Raw genomic sequence first — 21,579 nt, forward strand, 5'->3', positions numbered from 1 at the left:
TTCTATTTCCCCCCCCCCCCCAAATCCTCATGCGTACGCTCTTGATTAGTGACAAGAGACAACCAAGGGCGGCTCTAGGGCAGGACAAGCCGGGCAACCGCCCGGGGCCCCGCCCCAGCCCTGTTATTACCGAAGAAAAGGTTTGTCATTAAATTGTAGAATTTTTTTATTTATATGTATTGTATAATTTATTTTATAGCGTGTTAATAGTTTATTATAATTTTATAAGGATATCAAAACTTAAGGGAAAAAATTACCTCGTTTAAATATGTTGTTTTAAGTTTTTTTAAAATATAATATTCCGAAGGATGGTTCCAGAACTGCTATTTTTCCTTGGGGCTGTTTCATAAACCCTCCCCTCGATAAGGCCCCTCTCAAAATTATAATGGCCCGGCAAAGATTAGAGCCGCCACTGGACGCAACGATACCACACATGGATATTGAGGATGTGTTCGTAATCACGTTGCTGGTTCCTGCGATATTCTTCGCAAACCTTCGTTATTTATCGCATTTTATAACGCAAAGTGTGTGCTCGTAATCAGCCTGCAGGAGTACATTCCTTAGGATGGTCGGCCCGGGATTCGAAGATGCTCGTTCCCACACCGCATTAACTGCAAGAAATTATCTGGAAGAGGTTGGGATCCCTGTTATGCAGCGGTCGGCGAGAAGTTCAGACCTCAACCCTTTTTTAAACACTTATAAACAACAAATCATACAATTTATTTATTTTTTTAAGTTTATTTAGTCACCTTTCAAACTTTGAATAAGATTTTTCAATAGGTGCGATTTTTACGATGCTGAGTGTGTGTGTGTGTATAGGTATGTATAATTAAAATCAGCATAACATTTGTATTCACTACAATGATTCGTATGTATCAGTATTTAATTTGTAATATATATATGACAACTGTTTTACCCAGTTGATTTTCTTTGCGGATTGTCACTCGGTTAAAAACTGAAAGTTCACAATAATGCGATATATTGCTGTCGTATTGCGTCATTCATGTCGCGTCTATCGCGATGTTGTATTCCAGCACTAATCGATAACTGTTAGGTCCCGCCGACCTGGACAAACATAAAGTATACAGGGCTTCAGCAGAAACCACACTATTTAAGACTACGCAAGATATCCGAGTGGTGTTTGTTTACGAAAAGCACTGCGCTGAGGTCGGATGAGTAGTTTTGTTTCCGAATTTGGTTCTGAAACTGTATTTTTATAAGAGTAAAAACTGCTATAACGCGTATTTTCAGTACAATTTTTAGGCATGAACCTTCCGCGTTAGATTAATTAAGGCACTTAGGGACTTGCAATACATCTTTACCTTCATTTTCCCGCCATATAATGTTATGGTTACAACTCAGTTCAGAACTGATAGCTAGAGCAAGATTGAATGGTGTTATAACAAAAAGCAAGTTTCGTCATTAAAAATTGAAAATTTCGTCTTTATCGACATTAAAAATTAAAATAACCTGTAATAATTGGTACCTATCAAGCACAATAACTTTTATCAACTGCTTTAACAATTTGTGGTAAGACCCTTAAAATGAATAAATAAAACAATAGTACTACAACTATTGATAAGAGGAAGTTAAATAGAAAACTGCAACTATAACATTCAATATTATGTAATCTTGTTTACTGTTTAGTGTAGAATTGACATAAAAAAAAACGCAATGTTAAAAACCCGAAATCATTACAATATTATACATTTCCTTGCGATGTTTTTCTGAAAGCCTTTAGCCATTGCTATATATATATATATATATATATATATATATATATATATATATATATATATATATATATAAAAAGCCCGTCCCACTCTTAGATTGCAGTACACGGCTTATGGCGCGCGCTGTTGCCAAATCTCTAACACATTACGAATTTCAGGAGATGCGTGTCTATGTAATTTGGATCGAACAAGAAGCATTTTAAGATATCATATCGTAATTTATAATATTTTATACTATTACACATATAAAATTGTAATAATACCACTTGTATGTAAATTTCAAATAAAAACTACCTATTGTAGACGAAAATTTCTTATAGTTTGCTTTTCTGTTCTAAAAATCCCATATATATATATATATATATATAAATGCCGTATTTTTGGACAGGTCATGTCCAAAATTATAAATAAAATACGGTAATGGAAATTCTCGGTCGAGTAAGTTATGGGAAAAATCCGAACAATTGGTTCGAAATGGGGAAGATTTTTTGAAAAACAGAAAAATCGCAACAACTCCCATAATATGAATAATATCGAATCCGTTTTAACGTATGATAACTCGGATTACCTAATGCCGAAAAATGTTTTCTAAATACATTTTTGATACGACCAGCCATAACTGCATGGGTTCGAAAAAAATTTTCACCGGACAAAAAAACGTAACTGCCTTAGTAAACACCTTATCAAATCTGTTTAAATTGTTTGTAATAATATCATAGTTATTTTCCAAAACTTTGTCTAAAACAATGTTTGATAAGATGCTTGGTGTTGAGAAGGATAGAAAAGTAATTCAAAATTTTGTACCATGATCGCTATTGAATTCCTTCGTATTTATTTCATACATTTTACATATTATGTTCAAGAATCGATTATAATATTTTTTGTTGACTAAGGAAGCCATGTATTTGAAATTGCTTGTAGGACAGAACCCCACTTATCTAAACACACGACCCTGTTTCCTCTTACGACGGCAGCGCGCGCTCTTGTACTGATAAGACACATCTTTAACAGCTATTTCCACGGAAACTGTAGAAGCAATTGAGATGGGGCTGCTTTTAAAAACTAATTCAATTCATTGTGAACATTTTTCTCGCTTTCGTCCCCCATCTATCTTTAATAGAAAAAAAATTTTCCGCGGGTCAACTTTTTGATGTTTCAGTTTGTGAGAAAATGCATTTCAATATATTAAAAAAATTATTTAAGTGAAACCTGTACAGTTTTTGTCTTAACATTTGTTCGGTGGCGTCCTAAGGCATTAATTTACTAATAAAAAAATCTGAATGAAATACACATGTAGGTTTTCTTTTTTTGATGTGAAACATATCGGAATACTTCAAAACAGTTCGCAGCGAATAAGTTATGTTTTTTAATTTTTTCGGACACTTAAAATATTGTTAAGTATTCAAAATAAGCATTGCCTGATGCGTATTTTGATTCTATACAATATGAAAAAAAGCTTGGTCCAAAAATTAAAATTTTAAATTTCGTTTGATATTTGGCAACAACGCACGAAGAAACAAGGACAGTGCTAACGGCAATCGGCGTGTGTTAGAGAGAGAGAGAATGCGCCCATTTACTTCCACACTGCAATCTAAGAGTGGGATGCTCTATAGCTATAGTCTACTATGCTTTAAATTGTAAAATCTATACATAGAGACTAAATATTTTTTTTAAATTAGTAAATAATATTTTGGGTTCTTAAAAAAGGTAAAACAAAATATTTTTTTATTTATTGATTCTATAATTTAATAGACAAATTGAGGCAAACGGCGGTACTTTTGCTGCATTTCAGTGCTATGCAGTGTATTGACGTACATTTCGGTGTTTGGCGGTGTATTTATTGACTTCAATTTCTCTGTTATTTCGGTTTTATCGCTATTCACCATATAATCTTGCCTATACTGATAGTAACCCTGTGTACGACGAGAATATTACGCACCAGTCCACAGCCTTGCGCCAAACACCAAATACTGTAGTACCGGCATAACTACTACAATATTTGTTTGCGCTTAGAGGCGATACCGCGCTAGAAAACACCAGGGAGCATCGCACTTATCATCCCGCCTCACTAACACATCTGACTATCCTCTGAAAAACAAGTTCTTATCCACTGGTTCCACTTACCGTAGAGTCGAAGGTCGCAGTGAGATGTTGTGTAGGCTACTGTCGCCGCGCAGTGGAAGGTTTGGGTAATGTTAACAGCTGCCACTTCAGCCTGGAGGAAGAAACCAACATGTGAACGGCAAAGGTCATTTTCATTACACTTACGTAACTCTCGGCAGAGGAGTAGCTACTTCTGGCAAGGTCAGCGATGACCACCAGTAATAAGAAACACCCACAGACACGTGTACGCAATACGCACACACAAACACACGCGCCCACAAATATCAACATAAATGTCATGAAAGTCTAGCAGAAGCCAGAACTGATGGACACGAGAGTATCCACTGGAAAATGGAGGACGCAAACAAAAAAAAAACATCAAATTATCTACGAACAAAAAAAATTATGTATATAAAAAAATATTAATAGGCTGATTGTTGGCATTCAAACACGTTGAAAGAAACTAATTACGAAACAGAGGTACAGCATTATCTGTGAGATGTCATAACATAAGATCTCTTCTCCCCCTTACCACTAAGAGGGTTGACTACGAGATACTTTTATTTCATCGATTTTACAATTTAAAAGAGTTTATGGTATAGTTTGCTGAATGAAAATAAAGGGGGGAATTAATTTAGTAAAGTATTTTTCGGTACATTGTGATAGTGGGGTAAGATTATTTGAAGTTTCCTTCGTGCAGTTACACTGAGTACTGAGCAACGAGCAATATCCTAAATCGTGTTCAGTTTCCAAAGTATAAATAAGTACATAGTAATTATATCATACGGATCATAACTACTTGTTTTAGTCCATAGATAGTGTACATTTCGTAAACGTTAAACATGTTAAAATGTATAACAGATGTGTTAATACAAAATATGTATGCATATATAATTGTTGATCTTATAAATTAAATGCAAAAAGAAAAAGATACTTTTTATTTTTTAAAGCGAATGTCATGGTATTTTTTTGTCATTGTATATTTCAATATTAATGATCACTTTTGATTGTTGCATGTTTTGGATAACGCATATAAACTGTAAATACTACAATGATTTATGTGTAAATGACAGATTCTATAGCCTTATGGTACCAACCATAATAAAATGAGTAGTCCATTTGCAAACAGTGTTATGTCCACCAAAAATAAAAAAAAATGTTTTATTGCCCTATGTTGTTCTTTGGGAAGTACGAATTTGGCTAAGCTAAACAGATTCCTGAAAAATGTGTTAAAACCTTATTAAAATCAATGTTAAAAGTTACCTACAGATGCAAAGTATGTTATGTCCTTCTGTGATTGAGTAGCAAATCGTGTTTTGTCCAACAGGTAATATGTCTGCAAAACATGTTATGTCCAATGTAAAAGTCATAGACATTTTATTTACTGTTGCATATGGTGTTATGTCCTGATTATATCCCGAATTTTTCTTTTCACATTCATGCGGTATGGATATTAATATAGTGTACACTTTATGGTCCTGTCAATGTAATGGAAATGTTTTTATTTATGTGAAAATACATTTTGTGATTACAATGTCTGTGAAGAGAATTAATATTGTGTCCATGCCAATGTTGCAACAGTGTATCAGCTGTCAAGACAATGAGATCGTATTATTTAGTTGCTTGAAATAAAGTTTGCTATCTTTTTGCAGTTATAATACATAGTAGAAAACATTAATGAGGCCAGGAAGGTCACGGAAAAAAAGGAGGAATGAAAGTTCGTGGAAAAGAAACAAAGCTAATAGAATGAAGTTAGTATTTTTGTTCGATCCTGTTTTAAAACCAATTTACGCAAATTAACAATCATAATATTTATCTTGATGTTTGCTAATGTAATATTAATGATTGTTATTGTTGAGGATATTCCGCAAAGGGTTTACTGAAGCGTATAAATTGTCAAAATCCTAATAAGTCACGATTCAAATGCAGCGAAATAACAATGCAGGATTTAAGGAGAACGAACCAGAACTTCTACCAGGAACCCGACAGGCAAGTACAAAATTCGTTTCTTTTGAAATATGCAACAGTTGAGACACCAGCCCGGAAAAGATCCCGCAGTGACAACAAAATATTATCTGCCAAAAAAACGTGAGGGCCGAGCAGTAAACGTACATGTATGCAAACAAATGTTCATAGAGGTTTTCCAAATCGGAAGATCACGACTTCAGAACTTATGTAAGAAATTTTTGGTGGAAGACATACTGCCTAAAGAAAAAAGAGGTGGTGACACTAGTTGTGAGAAGTATGGTGAAAGGAAACAGTCTGTTAAGAGCTTCATTGAGACATATAAACCCATACAGAGTCACTACACCAGGTCAAAAACTGTAGCAAAGCAGTATCTCCCTAGCAGTTAGAGCATTACTGCAATGTGGCAGCAATATAATGAAGTTCATGAAGAAGATTTACATGTGACGTATGAATATTTTAGATCTAGTTTTGTTACTGACTACAACATCAGTTTTGCAATACCTGCAACTGATATTGCTGTTCCACTTGTTTGCGACTGAAGGAAGTTATCAAAAACTGTACAGACCATCAGAGAATAGGTGATCTGAAAACAGAACTAAAAGTCGGCCACTGAAGACAGTAATTTTGGTGTTTCCCATTGTTGTATATTCCTTCATCCCGCCAGATCGTGTGTTTGGAAAAATTGAGCGTGCTCTTAAGAAGATTCCAGAAATTGTTGCCCCTATAGAATATGAAACTGTGATTAGTAAATTTGGATCTGTTAATAATCTAGGAGATACTTGCTCTGTTTATGACTCGAAATCAGCAGCAGAGGATGTTCTGAAACCAACAAGCTCATGGCATTTCCAATTCCAAAAGTCCAAAAGAATGATTCTCACTCGCTCCAAAGACGGGAATGTAGTAGTCCAGGGAGAGCCGCATTTCTGAATAGAGGTTGGAGAACCGAAGAGCATTGTGAAGAGGTGAAAACGTGCAAGAAATTTGGAGCCAACAACCATAGCGAGGGGTATTCAAATTGGAAGACCTAAACGGGACGATGTATGCAGGTTACTGATGACACATTATGGCGAACAATGGGAAAGTGTTGAAAGGCTAAAGTACTACAAAACTGTTCTACACGCTAATGAAGATGCTGCAGAAGTTGAAAATGATTCCGACTTTGATGTACTTCCAGAAGAAGATGTCGCAATTCAGATTTAAGCCTGGGTTCGTTGGCTATAACTATTTTTTGTAATACTTCATTGTTAGTCCTAAGTGTCAGTGTTTTACAAGACTGTTTAGCAAGTTGATAAAACATACTGACAAACAGAATCAGACAATGATTGTGCATAATTGATGCAGTAGATCGTTGGAAAATGTGACAAACTCTATTATTTTGTTTGTTTTATTTTTTATTCATTGCTAGTTCAAAGTGTAGATTAGTGTTTATAATACCGTTTAACATTTTAATGAAAAGTACACGAGGAGCAAACATCAGGCAATGAGTGTATGTTTATGCAGCAGATTGCAAACATTTTTTTCCCTTTATTTTTTTGTGATACGTCATATTTTTAGCAATCAAAGTCAATATTGGTTAATATTTTATGTTCATTAATAATAAATATATCTTCAAACTATACAACTTATCCCTTGTATGATTTTATTAAAAAAATGTGTTACAGTACCTAATATACGGACTGATATAAAATGTGTTAATTCCACATCACATATGCAAAATGTGTTAAGTCCACACCACAAATGCGAAATGTGTTTTGTCCAATGGTTTTTTCAATTTTATAATTTTTATAATTGAATATGATTTGTATGGCATGGATATCCCGTTTCCTTTATTTACTATTACGTTATAAAAAATATTTCCATATCTAAAACCATTTCTTTGTCTGCCACAGTTTTTCGTGATTTCCCACAACTTTTTTAGCAAGGACATAACACTGTTTGCAAATGGACTACTCAAATAAACTCAACGGAATGTACGAATGAGATGTGTTTCGTTGCCCTTCCCCTTACTTTTCCATTCCGCTGGATACACCCTTGCTATCGGTTACTGGCCAGCAAGGGCGCCCATATGATAATTTGTAGGGGGGGGGGGGGCAGACTTATGGGTATGAAGTATTTTTAATATTTTGGAAGACTTAACTGCGGCTTGTTACTAGCCATAAAATAGTTCCAGTTCTGACCCTGTTAAAATTTTTTTGTCCTGTTACTAAAATACTAGACCACAGTACTCATTCGCCATAAAAAAATCTTTATTGGCTACTTTATTAATTAAATATTAACTATTTTATTGAAACAAATGAATTTTTAGCAACACAAATGCAGGAATACAGTCCTTATACTTTTGCAGCGTCTCGGGTACACGGATATCAAGAATACAGTCCTTCAACTAATTGCTCTCTTTACCCCTAAATAAATATCGCGTACAAATTAAATTAAAATAATTATAAAGTTTAAAACGTGTTGGTCAAAAGATTCAACTTTGGGAGAGAAACGATTTAAATATGTTATCACAGTCAGAAAACAGTTGTTTTTAAATGTAACACCTGAACTATGCTTATAACTATAGTCAAAAATTGTTTCACAATTAAATGAATATTACTATGTTTCGATATGAATCATAATTGCTTATCATTTAGAATTAGCACAGATGGATTCAGTAGTCGAGGACTATAAGTTTATTTAGTGATAGTAAAGCGCAGAAAAAATTAGTTTATTATCAAACTGGACAATTTAACCAAACATTATTTAGATGTTAAGGAATTAAGTGACACCAAAACCAATGAAAATAATCTAAAATTTCTAAATGCTGACACAACTCATATATCAGCTTTCCACAGAAGAGTTTAGTTCGACGCAATTAATCCACACAAAACAACTGGACACTATGTCGACGCGTATTTTAAGAATATAAGAAGATCCACATCGCACTATAATTTTTTTTTTTTTCGTGTCGTGTGGTGCGGGCCCCAGTAGTATATAATAGCCGGTCCTGAAACTGGTTTCTGGTTGTGGTGCTTGGTGCCGAGCCACATCTCTGACGTCACGTCTATCTGTGACGTCACGGCGGCCATCTTGGACGAGCGTAACGTGACAATATGCGTATCGTGACACTTTTTCGTGCGTGCAGCCGGCGTAACGGGGCACACTGTAACGGGACACAGCGTAACGGGACATAACGTAACGGGACAAGTAGATCACGGCAGCCATCTTGGATCCGCCATCTTGGATCCGCCATTTTGGATGACGTCATTTTGTTTTCTAGAAAATTCCGGCATTGTGTTGTCCGCCATATTGGATGATGACGTCACCGTTGCAATTTTCGTTACGGCCGCCATCTTTAACTTTTTTATTTATTATCCGATTTTAATGAAATTTTTTTTTAAAAATTATAAAAAAATTTAAATAATATAAATTTAATAAAATATTTATAAAAAACAAACATTATCGATACGGAGCTCGGAGTCCTCGGTTCGAACCCGACGAGGTCAAAAAATTAAAAATGGCGACCGATCCTTCCCCCTGTGGTGGCTGCTGACAGAATGACCCCCACCACTTTTTTCAAAGCATATATATCGACAGTGAGCATGACGTCATGTCCGCCATCTTGAAATCTGGACGCCATCTTGAAAATCTTTATTTATTATCCGATTTTAATGAAAAAAATTCCAAAATTCATCAAAAAATTAATGTATTTGAATTCTGTTTGATAATATCGATGTACGTCCTTGGCTCGATTCCCGACGAGAGTAAACGGTCGATCCTTCCTCCACAGAAGCCACCTACAGACTGACCTACCACCACCAATAACTAGGTATTTACCATCAGCTGGTATGACATCATGTCCGCCATCTTGTCTTCATCCGCTGGAGTCCACCATCTTGTTTTCGTCTGCTAGAGTGTGCCGTTACCATGTAGTATAATTATCTGGTCACCATACTTTTGTCCTCAACTGTTGACATTGATCATTGACCTTGGCCTTTGACCTTGACCTTGAACTTTGACCTTGACCTTGAAATTTGACCTTGACCTTCAACTTTGACCTTGACCTTGAAATTTGACCTTGACCTTGACCTTGAAATTTGACCTTGACCTTGAAATTTGACCTTGACATTGAAATTTGACCTTGACCTTGAAATTTGACCTTGACATTGAAATTTGACTTTGTCCTCGAAATTTGACTTTGTCCTTGTCGACCATCATGGATCCAACATTTTATGTTCAGTAGATGCTACCAGGAGCTACCACCTGCTGGAGTATGCCATCTTGTGTGTGTGTACTCGTATTATAGAGTACATTTCCATCTGGATAAATTTATTCTAACCCGCTACAGTGCAGTAATCATTTATTACTGTGACACACGCCATCTTGAAATTTGGACGCCATCTTGAAAATCCGTAATTTTAATGCTAGATATTCGGGAAAAAGTTAAAAATTCATTAAATAAATTTGTAATCTATATACTGATTGATTGGATCGACTAAGGTCCTTGGTTCGATCACTGACCGATAAAAAAAACTCTAATATTTTAAAAAGAACCACTAAAGTGACAGGTTTGAGAAAATAAAAAACACCACAAGTTCTATTAAAAAAAATTTATTACATAAATTCAATACACTACTACAAGTACATAAAAAAACACTGACAAATTACTAAAGCCTTTTTGGATTCCTCGATTCAAACAGTCTTCTTATTGTACGGACTAAGCCTTTTACATGTCTTTAAATGTCTATCCGATCAGGTCATCACCGCAGCCAGAGACGGACTGAAGTTCATATCACTTATATTATCTCATTAGACGGTACAACACATGAGTCAAATCAATAACCATGTTCATTATATGTCTCGGAGCATTTTTTATAATGACGATGTAAGCTATCGAGACGTGAAATTAGTTTATTGCACTTATTGCACTGAAATTGTATTCTTTGATAATTATTAGAACAACCGCTTCTTTCATGTCTGCGAGCATTTGAGGTGATAGTAAATGATGCTCCACAGTATTTGCACTGATGCGAAGTACGCTCTTCATTAATTGAAGAATCCATTGCTGATGATGAAACTTCAGCTGATGGTGGAACAGCACATATCGGTTCGCAAGAACAGGTAATTACGCGACTTATGCACCAGAAGAAACAAACTAGGCGATCCTTACACCACCGACGTCAGTAACAAACCGAGCGTCCTGCTGTCTAGGACTCGCTTATATACATGCACCGTATGGAATAATACGATAGTCAAATCAATATCAATTTACTAAAATACTAGAGTCAAAACAACATTAAAAAATAGAAGCACCATCAACAAAAAAGGAAGCAAATTTGGACGCACCTACAAAAAAGGAAAAACAAAAGGAAGCACCGACAACGAAAAGGAAGCACCGCCAACGAAAAGGAAGCACATTTGGAAGCACCGACAACGAAAAGACAGCACCGACATCGAAATGAAAGCACATTTGGAAGCACCGACAACGAAAAGGCAGCACCGACAACGAAAAGGAAGCACATTTGGAAGCACCGACAACGAAAAGACAGCACCGACATCGAAAAGGCAGCACATTTGGAAGCACCGACAACGAAAAGGCAGCACCGACAACGAAAAGGCAGCACCGGCATCGAAAAGGAAGCACATTTGGAAGCACCGACAACGAAAAGGCAGCACCGGCATCGAAAAGGAAGCACATTTGGAAGCACCGACAACGAAAAGGCAGCACCGGCATCGAAAAGGAAGCACATTTGGAAGCACCGACAAAGAAAAGGCAGCACCGACAACGAAAAAGAAGCACATTTGGAAGCACTGACAACGAAAAGACAGCACCGCCATCGAAAAGGAAGCACATTTGGAAGCACTGACAACGAAAAGGTAGCACCGACAACGAAAAGGAAGCACATTTGGAAGTACTGACAACGAAAAGGCAGCACATTTGGAAGCACTGACAACGAAAAGGTAGCACCGACAACAAAAAGGAAGCACATTTGGAAGCACTGACAACGAAAAGGCAGCACCGACAACGAAAAGGAAGCACATTTGGAAGCACTGACAACGAAAAGGCAGCACCGTCAACGAAAAGGAAGCACATTTGGAAGCACTGACAACGAAAAGACAGCACCGACAACGAAAAGGAAGCACATTTGGAAGCACTGACAACGAAAAGGCAGCACAGCCAACGAAAATGCAGCTCATTTGGAAGCACCGACATCGAAAAGGAAGCACCATCAACGAAAAGGCCGCACCATCAACGAAAAGGAAGCACATTTGGAAGCACAAGTTACGAGAACTTAGTCTTAGTTAGAAATCTGAATACAAGAAAAAAAAAACATTAAATGTTTATAATTGCAATTATTTATTTCTTTACATTATACAAATACAAGTAAAACAAGCCATTATTATATGTAGCCAGCTTTCCTCAGTTCTTTGAGTATGATTGATATTTCTTTGATGCACGAATAGTTTCCTGCACAAAGCGAGTCATGTAGAAGTCTTAGCCGGTCAACCAATATGTTTGGATCGTTCCATGAAGTGTAATCAGTCTCTTCTACCACCATCTTCATTGCTTGATTATTATAAATATTATTTTCTCTGGTGTCTTCCGTTTTAACACCATCCTCAGGGTTACTTTCATCATCTAACCAGCGATCATCACAAGCTTGATCCGATTTATTTAATATATCACGTTGTTTCCATCGTTTCGGTCTCAGGACACCACCACAGTCTTCGATCTTGCCTGCTTTAGTTGCTTCATCACAGTCTATACCTTTGTCAACAGCCGCAGAGTCGCTGTAGCAATCACCGTAGAAGGCATCATCTTCACCTAGATTACCGTAAGAATTCGATGTCGATGATGTCGAAGCGTCTTCATCGTCTTCATGCTTCCTTTTTAGGAGTCCATCATTTTTACAAAGTAGGAAAGATCTACTTGAATTCGGCTGGAATGTATTCTCACTTTTTACGTTAAAGATTCTTCCATTGTCTTCATTCTTCCATAAATCATAATTGTCCTTCAATTTAAGTTCTTTGTCGAGATCGGAAGAACCGCAATCATAATCTCTCCCAAGACAAGGAAAATTATTGTCGTAATGCAGATCACTCTTCCTTAGTCTAGTAGAGCCATCGTTGTCCTCTAGCTTGTACACAGGCTTGACGTTACAAGTTCTGTCATGTCTTTTTAAGCTCTCTCTCCGCGTAAACGACTTGCTACATCGAACACAACTTATCATATTACGTAGTGGATTTTTATCACAGTCATTCTTCTCGTGTTGTCTTCCATTCTTTCTCAAGATAAATTCTTTGCTGCAAAACTTACACCTGTGTCCTTTCGTTACAGCAACAGTCACCGAATCAGGATTCATATTAGTTACTGAGACTATGGTCAGATGCAAACTGAATTAATTAAATTAGATACATTACTTAAATATAATTTTTAATATTTCATCTGCAAGAATTAAGTTACATCATACAAAAGAAATTGTTACATGTGGTCTCGATTATTAGCATGTGATGTCGCCACGTGTTGTGTTGAGTCATAATTTATTTAGTTGTTTTATGTGGTATGCGGGAAGCTCACTAACGATCGCAAAACAAGGATGGCTTCGCTAGACATCAAGGAGAAGGAAGTTTGTCTTACATGTTAGTGCTCCACGGATGTCTCATGACATATTATTTGACTGAGTAATGGTTGCTTAATTTTTATTTCCACCTGGTAAAAAAATTACAAGTGCTGATTTAGTAACAGATATTCTCGAATTAAATGTAACTCTAAATAACACGTCATGACTCATTAGGTAAAAAATCCGTCATGCAGAGAGCGGTTTCTCATAATAGACAGAAACACTTGAAGAAACCACAGGAATAATCAGGAGTTCATGGAGAAATCCATCATAATATTGAAAAAATAATAGGGAGCACACGGAGAAAACCATCTCACGTTTCTTTGTTATCATATAAATACAGAAAAAATATTTAATAATAAAATAAATTAATAAAAAAATTTAAATTAAAAACAAATTAAATTGAAAGCAGGAAATAATCAGGAGCACACGGAGAAAACCATTATATTATTGACATGGATAATCAGATGCACTCGGAGAAAACCACCACACGTTTTCTTTGAAATCATAAAATTACAGGGAAAATTTTTTTTAAAAATAAATAAAAAAAATTCAAAAAAGGAAAAAATTACCAAAATACATAAAATTCTGGCTTGTACTAGAACTCTATCTTTGTTACACAATGAGAAGTTCACAAGCTAGCAGAATCTATTTATGTATTTTGGTAATTTTTTCCTTTTTTGAATTTTTTTTATTTATTTTTAAAAAATTTTTTCCCTGTAATTTTATGATTTCAAAGAAAACGTGTGGTGGTTTTCTCCGAGTGCATCTGATTATCCATGTCAATAATATGATGGTTTTCTCCGTGTGCTCCTGATTATTTCCTGCTTTCAATTTAATTTGTTTTTAATTTAAATTTTTTTATTAATTTATTTTATTATTAAATATTTTTTCTGTATTTATATGATAACAAAGAAACGTGAGATGGTTTTCTCCGTGTGCTCCCTATTATTTTTTCAATATTATGATGGATTTCTCCATGAACTCCTGATTATTCCTGTGGTTTCTTCAAGTGTTTCTGTCTATTATGAGAAACCGCTCTCTGCATGACGGATTTTTTACCTAATGAGTCATGACGTGTTATTTAGAGTTACATTTAATTCGAGAATATCTGTTACTAAATCAGCACTTGTAATTTTTTTACCAGGTGGAAATAAAAATTAAGCAACCATTACTCAGTCAAATAATATGTCATGAGACATCCGTGGAGCACTAACATGTAAGACAAACTTCCTTCTCCTTGATGTCTAGCGAAGCCATCCTTGTTTTGCGATCGTTAGTGAGCTTCCCGCATACCACATAAAACAACTAAATAAATTATGACTCAACACAACACGTGGCGACATCACATGCTAATAATCGAGACCACATGTAACAATTTCTTTTGTATGATGTAACTTAATTCTTGCAGATGAAATATTAAAAATTATATTTAAGTTTTGTATCTAATTTAATTAATTCAGTTTGCATCTGACCATAGTCTCAGTAACTAATATGAATCCTGATTCGGTGACTGTTGCTGTAACGAAAGGACACAGGTGTAAGTTTTGCAGCAAAGAATTTATCTTGAGAAAGAATGGAAGACAACACGAGAAGAATGACTGTGATAAAAATCCACTACGTAATATGATAAGTTTTGTTCGATGTAGCAAGTCGTTTACGCGGAGAGAGAGCTTAAAAAGACATGACAGAACTTGTAACGTCAAGCCTGTGTACAAGCTAGAGGACAACGATGGCTCTACTAGACTAAGGAAGAGTGATCTGCATTACGACAATAATTTTCCTTGTCTTGGGAGAGATTATGATTGCGGTTCTTCCGATCTCGACAAAGAACTTAAATTGAAGGACAATTATGATTTATGGAAGAATGAAGACAATGGAAGAATCTTTAACGTAAAAAGTGAGAATACATTCCAGCCGAATTCAAGTAGATCTTTCCTACTTTGTAAAAATGATGGACTCCTAAAAAGGAAGCATGAAGACGATGAAGACGCTTCGACATCATCGACATCGAATTCTTACGGTAATCTAGGTGAAGATGATGCCTTCTACGGTGATTGCTACAGCGACTCTGCGGCTGTTGACAAAGGTATAGACTGTGATGAAGCAACTAAAGCAGGCAAGATCGAAGACTGTGGTGGTGTCCTGAGACCGAAACGATGGAAACAACGTGATATATTAAATAAATCGGATCAAGCTTGTGATGATCGCTGGCTAGATGATGAAAGTAACCCTGAGGATGGTGTTAAAACGGAAGACACCAGAGAAAATAATATTTATAATAATCAAGCAATGAAGATGGTGGTAGAAGAGACTGATTACACTTCATGGAACGATCCAAACATATTGGTTGACCGGCTAAGACTTCTACATGACTCGCTTTGTGCAGGAAACTATTCGTGCATCAAAGAAATATCAATCATACTCAAAGAACTGAGGAAAGCTGGCTACATATAATAATGGCTTGTTTTACTTGTATTTGTATAATGTAAAGAAATAAATAATTGCAATTATAAAAATTTAATGTTTTTTTTTTCTTGTATTCAGATTTCTAACTAAGACTAAGTTCTCGTAACTTGTGCTTCCAAATGTGCTTCCTTTTCGTTGATGGTGCGGCCTTTTCGTTGATGGTGCTTCCTTTTCGATGTCGGTGCTTCCAAATGAGCTGCATTTTCGTTGGCTGTGCTGCCTTTTCGTTGTCAGTGCTTCCAAATGTGCTTCCTTTTCGTTGTCGGTGCTGTCTTTTCGTTGTCAGTGCTTCCAAATGTGCTTCCTTTTCGTTGACGGTGCTGCCTTTTCGTTGTCAGTGCTTCCAAATGTGCTTCCTTTTCGTTGTCGGTGCTGCCTTTTCGTTGTCAGTGCTTCCAAATGTGCTTCCTTTTTGTTGTCGGTGCTACCTTTTCGTTGTCAGTGCTTCCAAATGTGCTGCCTTTTCGTTGTCAGTACTTCCAAATGTGCTTCCTTTTCGTTGTCGGTGCTACCTTTTCGTTGTCAGTGCTTCCAAATGTGCTTCCTTTTCGATGGCGGTGCTGTCTTTTCGTTGTCAGTGCTTCCAAATGTGCTTCTTTTTCGTTGTCGGTGCTGCCTTTTCTTTGTCGGTGCTTCCAAATGTGCTTCCTTTTCGATGCCGGTGCTGCCTTTTCGTTGTCGGTGCTTCCAAATGTGCTTCCTTTTCGATGCCGGTGCTGCCTTTTCGTTGTCGGTGCTTCCAAATGTGCTTCCTTTTCGATGCCGGTGCTGCCTTTTCGTTGTCGGTGCTGCCTTTTCGTTGTCGGTGCTTCCAAATGTGCTGCCTTTTCGATGTCGGTGCTGTCTTTTCGTTGTCGGTGCTTCCAAATGTGCTTCCTTTTCGTTGTCGGTGCTGCCTTTTCGTTGTCGGTGCTTCCAAATGTGCTTTCATTTCGATGTCGGTGCTGTCTTTTCGTTGTCGGTGCTTCCAAATGTGCTTCCTTTTCGTTGGCGGTGCTTCCTTTTCGTTGTCGGTGCTTCCTTTTGTTTTTCCTTTTTTGTAGGTGCGTCCAAATTTGCTTCCTTTTTTGTTGATGGTGCTTCTATTTTTTAATGTTGTTTTGACTCTAGTATTTTAGTAAATTGATATTGATTTGACTATCGTATTATTCCATACGGTGCATGTATATAAGCGAGTCCTAGACAGCAGGACGCTCGGTTTGTTACTGACGTCGGTGGTGTAAGGATCGCCTAGTTTGTTTCTTCTGGTGCATAAGTCGCGTAATTACCTGTTCTTGCGAACCGATATGTGCTGTTCCACCATCAGCTGAAGTTTCATCATCAGCAATGGATTCTTCAATTAATGAAGAGCGTACTTCGCATCAGTGCAAATACTGTGGAGCATCATTTACTATCACCTCAAATGCTCGCAGACATGAAAGAAGCGGTTGTTCTAATAATTATCAAAGAATACAATTTCAGTGCAATAAGTGCAATAAACTAATTTCACGTCTCGATAGCTTACATCGTCATTATAAAAAATGCTCCGAGACATATAATGAACATGGTTATTGATTTGACTCATGTGTTGTACCGTCTAATGAGATAATATAAGTGATATGAACTTCAGTCCGTCTCTGGCTGCGGTGATGACCTGATCGGATAGACATTTAAAGACATGTAAAAGGCTTAGTCCGTACAATAAGAAGACTGTTTGAATCGAGGAATCCAAAAAGGCTTTAGTAATTTGTCAGTGTTTTTTTATGTACTTGTAGTAGTGTATTGAATTTATGTAATAAATTTTTTTTAATAGAACTTGTGGTGTTTTTTATTTTCTCAAACCTGTCACTTTAGTGGTTCTTTTTAAAATATTAGAGTTTTTTTTATCGGTCAGTGATCGAACCAAGGACCTTAGTCGATCCAATCAATCAGTATATAGATTACAAATTTATTTAATGAATTTTTAACTTTTTCCCGAATATCTAGCATTAAAATTACGGATTTTCAAGATGGCGTCCAAATTTCAAGATGGCGTGTGTCACAGTAATAAATGATTACTGCACTGTAGCGGGTTAGAATAAATTTATCCAGATGGAAATGTACTCTATAATACGAGTACACACACACAAGATGGCATACTCCAGCAGGTGGTAGCTCCTGGTAGCATCTACTGAACATAAAATGTTGGATCCATGATGGTCGACAAGGACAAAGTCAAATTTCGAGGACAAAGTCAAATTTCAATGTCAAGGTCAAATTTCAAGGTCAAGGTCAAATTTCAATGTCAAGGTCAAATTTCAAGGTCAAGGTCAAATTTCAAGGTCAAGGTCAAATTTCAAGGTCAAGGTCAAATTTCAAGGTCAAGGTCAAAGTTGAAGGTCAAGGTCAAAGTTGAAGGTCAAGGTCAAATTTCAAGGTCAAGGTCAAAGTTCAAGGTCAAGGTCAAAGGCCAAGGTCAATGATCAATGTCAACAGTTGAGGACAAAAGTATGGTGACCAGATAATTATACTACATGGTAACGGCACACTCTAGCAGACGAAAACAAGATGGTGGACTCCAGCGGATGAAGACAAGATGGCGGACATGATGTCATACCAGCTGATGGTAAATACCTAGTTATTGGTGGTGGTAGGTCAGTCTGTAGGTGGCTTCTGTGGAGGAAGGATCGACCGTTTACTCTCGTCGGGAATCGAGCCAAGGACGTACATCGATATTATCAAACAGAATTCAAATACATTAATTTTTTGATGAATTTTGGAATTTTTTTCATTAAAATCGGATAATAAATAAAGATTTTCAAGATGGCGTCCAGATTTCAAGATGGCGGACATGACGTCATGCTCACTGTCGATATATATGCTTTGAAAAAAGTGGTGGGGGTCATTCTGTCAGCAGCCACCACAGGGGGAAGGATCGGTCGCCATTTTTAATTTTTTGACCTCGTCGGGTTCGAACCGAGGACTCCGAGCTCCGTATCGATAATGTTTGTTTTTTATAAATATTTTATTAAATTTATATTATTTAAATTTTTTTATAATTTTTAAAAAAAAATTTCATTAAAATCGGATAATAAATAAAAAAGTTAAAGATGGCGGCCGTAACGAAAATTGCAACGGTGACGTCATCATCCAATATGGCGGACAACACAATGCCGGAATTTTCTAGAAAACAAAATGACGTCATCCAAAATGGCGGATCCAAGATGGCGGATCCAAGATGGCTGCCGTGATCTACTTGTCCCGTTACGTTATGTCCCGTTACGCTGTGTCCCGTTACAGTGTGCCCCGTTACGCCGGCTGCACGCACGAAAAAGTGTCACGATACGCATATTGTCACGTTACGCTCGTCCAAGATGGCCGCCGTGACGTCACAGATAGACGTGACGTCAGAGATGTGGCTCGGCACCAAGCACCACAACCAGAAACCAGTTTCAGGACCGGCTATTATATACTACTGGCCCCCATTTGTGGTGCGGGCTCATAGGCTACAGCCTAGATAGCCTGCGCGTAAATACGGCTCTAATAAACCCTCAAATAACATGTTCAGTACTTAACTTCAGAATTAAGAGTACATTAGAACCTCGATTTTACGGAGCCCGGACTCAACGAAGCCGCGATTTTACGAATATATTTTTCAGGAACCATCTAAAATTCGGAAAATTTGACACCAAAATATATTAATTAAAAAAACACTATAAAAACATATAAAAATATTTATTTTAATGCACAGCGTATTCATATTTTAAAGCTAATACAACAGCCATTTACCGTTAGTGAATATTGTATAAGTTACTGCGGCTTCAAACTCAAAATCGAGAAGAAAAAATGGACTAGGTACACTTTATTTGTCGCAAAGTTTGAAATTTCTTCGATTATAAAATTATGTCAAGGTCGTAAAAATATTTATTTTACCGCAAATGAACTATACTCGACATTCCTTACCCATTCCAACATTTCCAGCTTCAGAGCATAGCAACTGAGCTTGAAACCTTGTGAAGCGTGAGAGTAAGAAACGATATTGAGTAGCTACTTCCTCTCCTTTACGCTAATATCCAGCAACCCATGCCATTAGGCATTATCTTGACATGTGTCGCATTCATTACCTTCTCTGCATCGGTTTCCCAGTAAAAACGCTCAAAAATGGTACAAGTGACGCAGCAAGTAGACGTGACGAGCGGATTTTCAACTAAGCTTTTTTTAACTTACTATACAAACAAATAATTCCCTATGGCTATCACAAATTCAAGGGCTTCTCGCACTAAAATATACTGTGTTTTTAATGAATGTCTGTCGTTACAGAGCAGCGATTTTCCTTCACCAAATAAGCCTATGATTAGAGACCGTAAAAATTCGCGGATTCCTTTCGAGACAGGCTGGAATCCAAACTCGTTTAGCTTAATGCTGCGTCAGTGATTGGACCGCAATTTACCTGAAAGACTTTGAGCCAATGGCAAACACTCAATAGAAGAATTATCGAATCATAAGAATCGCAGTAAACAGTTCTCCCGAGTCGGTAGCCAATGACTAGGTGATAGTTGCCCGAGTAAATAGGAGAATTGTGGAGTCTATCCTAGTGGTCATTGAAACCGCGAATTTTTCCAGTCTCTACCTATGATCACTTTTATGAAACAGTACAGGTGTACACTGAACTGTGTGCTTGTTCTCCTCGATTATGTTACTAAAAGTGCGTTCATTAATATTTTTCAAGCCGATCTGTTAAAGATTAACTGATAAATATGATAAGGTGAAGTCCATAAAAATGCAAGGCAGGGAATTCTTCCAGCTCATCAACCCTACCCTGGATAGTCTCGTCTGTGTTCAGTCGTCTCTGGCAAGGAGTGGACAAGTTTGCAAACTCAAATATAAATTTATTTTAGTAGCACGCGTCTTACGAAAAGGAAAGATATCCAAGAAAGGCATGTCGGACAACCTACTGTCACCACACGAAAGTTAACATTATGCAATGCGTGGTGCAACTGTGTTTAGTCGCTTGATGTCACTTTTATATCACTCGTGCAATGAGGCAAGTCGTGGAATATTAAAAAAAAAAAAAATAAGAGGAACGCAGGGGAGGGCAGAGGGCAGTCATTGTTTTTACTATTTAATATTACATATATTCCGTTCAATAAATTATAACCTGTATCTTCACGGGGTGGGGTGATTAAAATTTTATGAAGATAACGATTTTACGAATGCAATCCAAGCGACCGTGAGCGTACGTAAAATCGAGATTCCAGTGTAAATTGCTTCCGAGTCTACTGAAGGTAGCGGAATCCTTATCCTTTTAAACACTTTATAAGGGAAAAAGTGGTTTTCCTCTAAATTCAAAATTCCAAAATAAATTTTATGTTGTAGACTTTTCTGAACAATAATTCTTATTTGTGTAACTTTAACTTACCTTAAAAATTGCGAATATTCTGAGCGGATGTGACGAATGAGGAAAACTAAGAAACACTACATAATAACAATGGTTTTTATCTTTACACTTTTCACTTATTTATTTACACTTTAGTTATTTATACTGACTGAATACACTAAACTAAATCTAGACCAGATGCATAAAACTGTAGGTAGACCTAAAGACTATTGAAAAATCTCTGTTTTGAGACGTTATTTGTGAACATACACATTATTATGACGAAAAAGTAGCAAAACATTTCGCCGTCTACAAGTACATGTCAACTTACGCGTCATCTAACTCTGACTGGTCTAAATCTGTTGTGTTG

The 21,579-nt window shown here is 36.7% G+C and overlaps 2 protein-coding genes across 2 annotated transcripts in view; one reads left to right on the top strand and one right to left on the bottom strand.

Moving 5' to 3' along the window:
• The window catches only part of LOC134535755 (D-amino-acid oxidase), a 54,610-nt gene that overhangs the window by 30,387 nt on the left and 2,644 nt on the right, over positions 1 to 21,579 (bottom strand). Inside the window, exon 2 of the mRNA XM_063374989.1 lies at positions 3,858 to 3,948. The gene's annotated coding sequence lies outside the window, so the exon portion shown is untranslated. The remainder of the gene's footprint in view (positions 1 to 3,857; positions 3,949 to 21,579) is intronic.
• The window catches only part of LOC134535722 (spastin), a 164,714-nt gene that overhangs the window by 11,743 nt on the left and 131,392 nt on the right, over positions 1 to 21,579 (top strand). The window lies entirely within an intron of this gene.

This window comes from Bacillus rossius, chromosome 1 (genome assembly GCF_032445375.1).
Source record: "Bacillus rossius redtenbacheri isolate Brsri chromosome 1, Brsri_v3, whole genome shotgun sequence".
Classification (NCBI taxonomy): Eukaryota; Metazoa; Arthropoda; class Insecta; order Phasmatodea; family Bacillidae; genus Bacillus; species Bacillus rossius.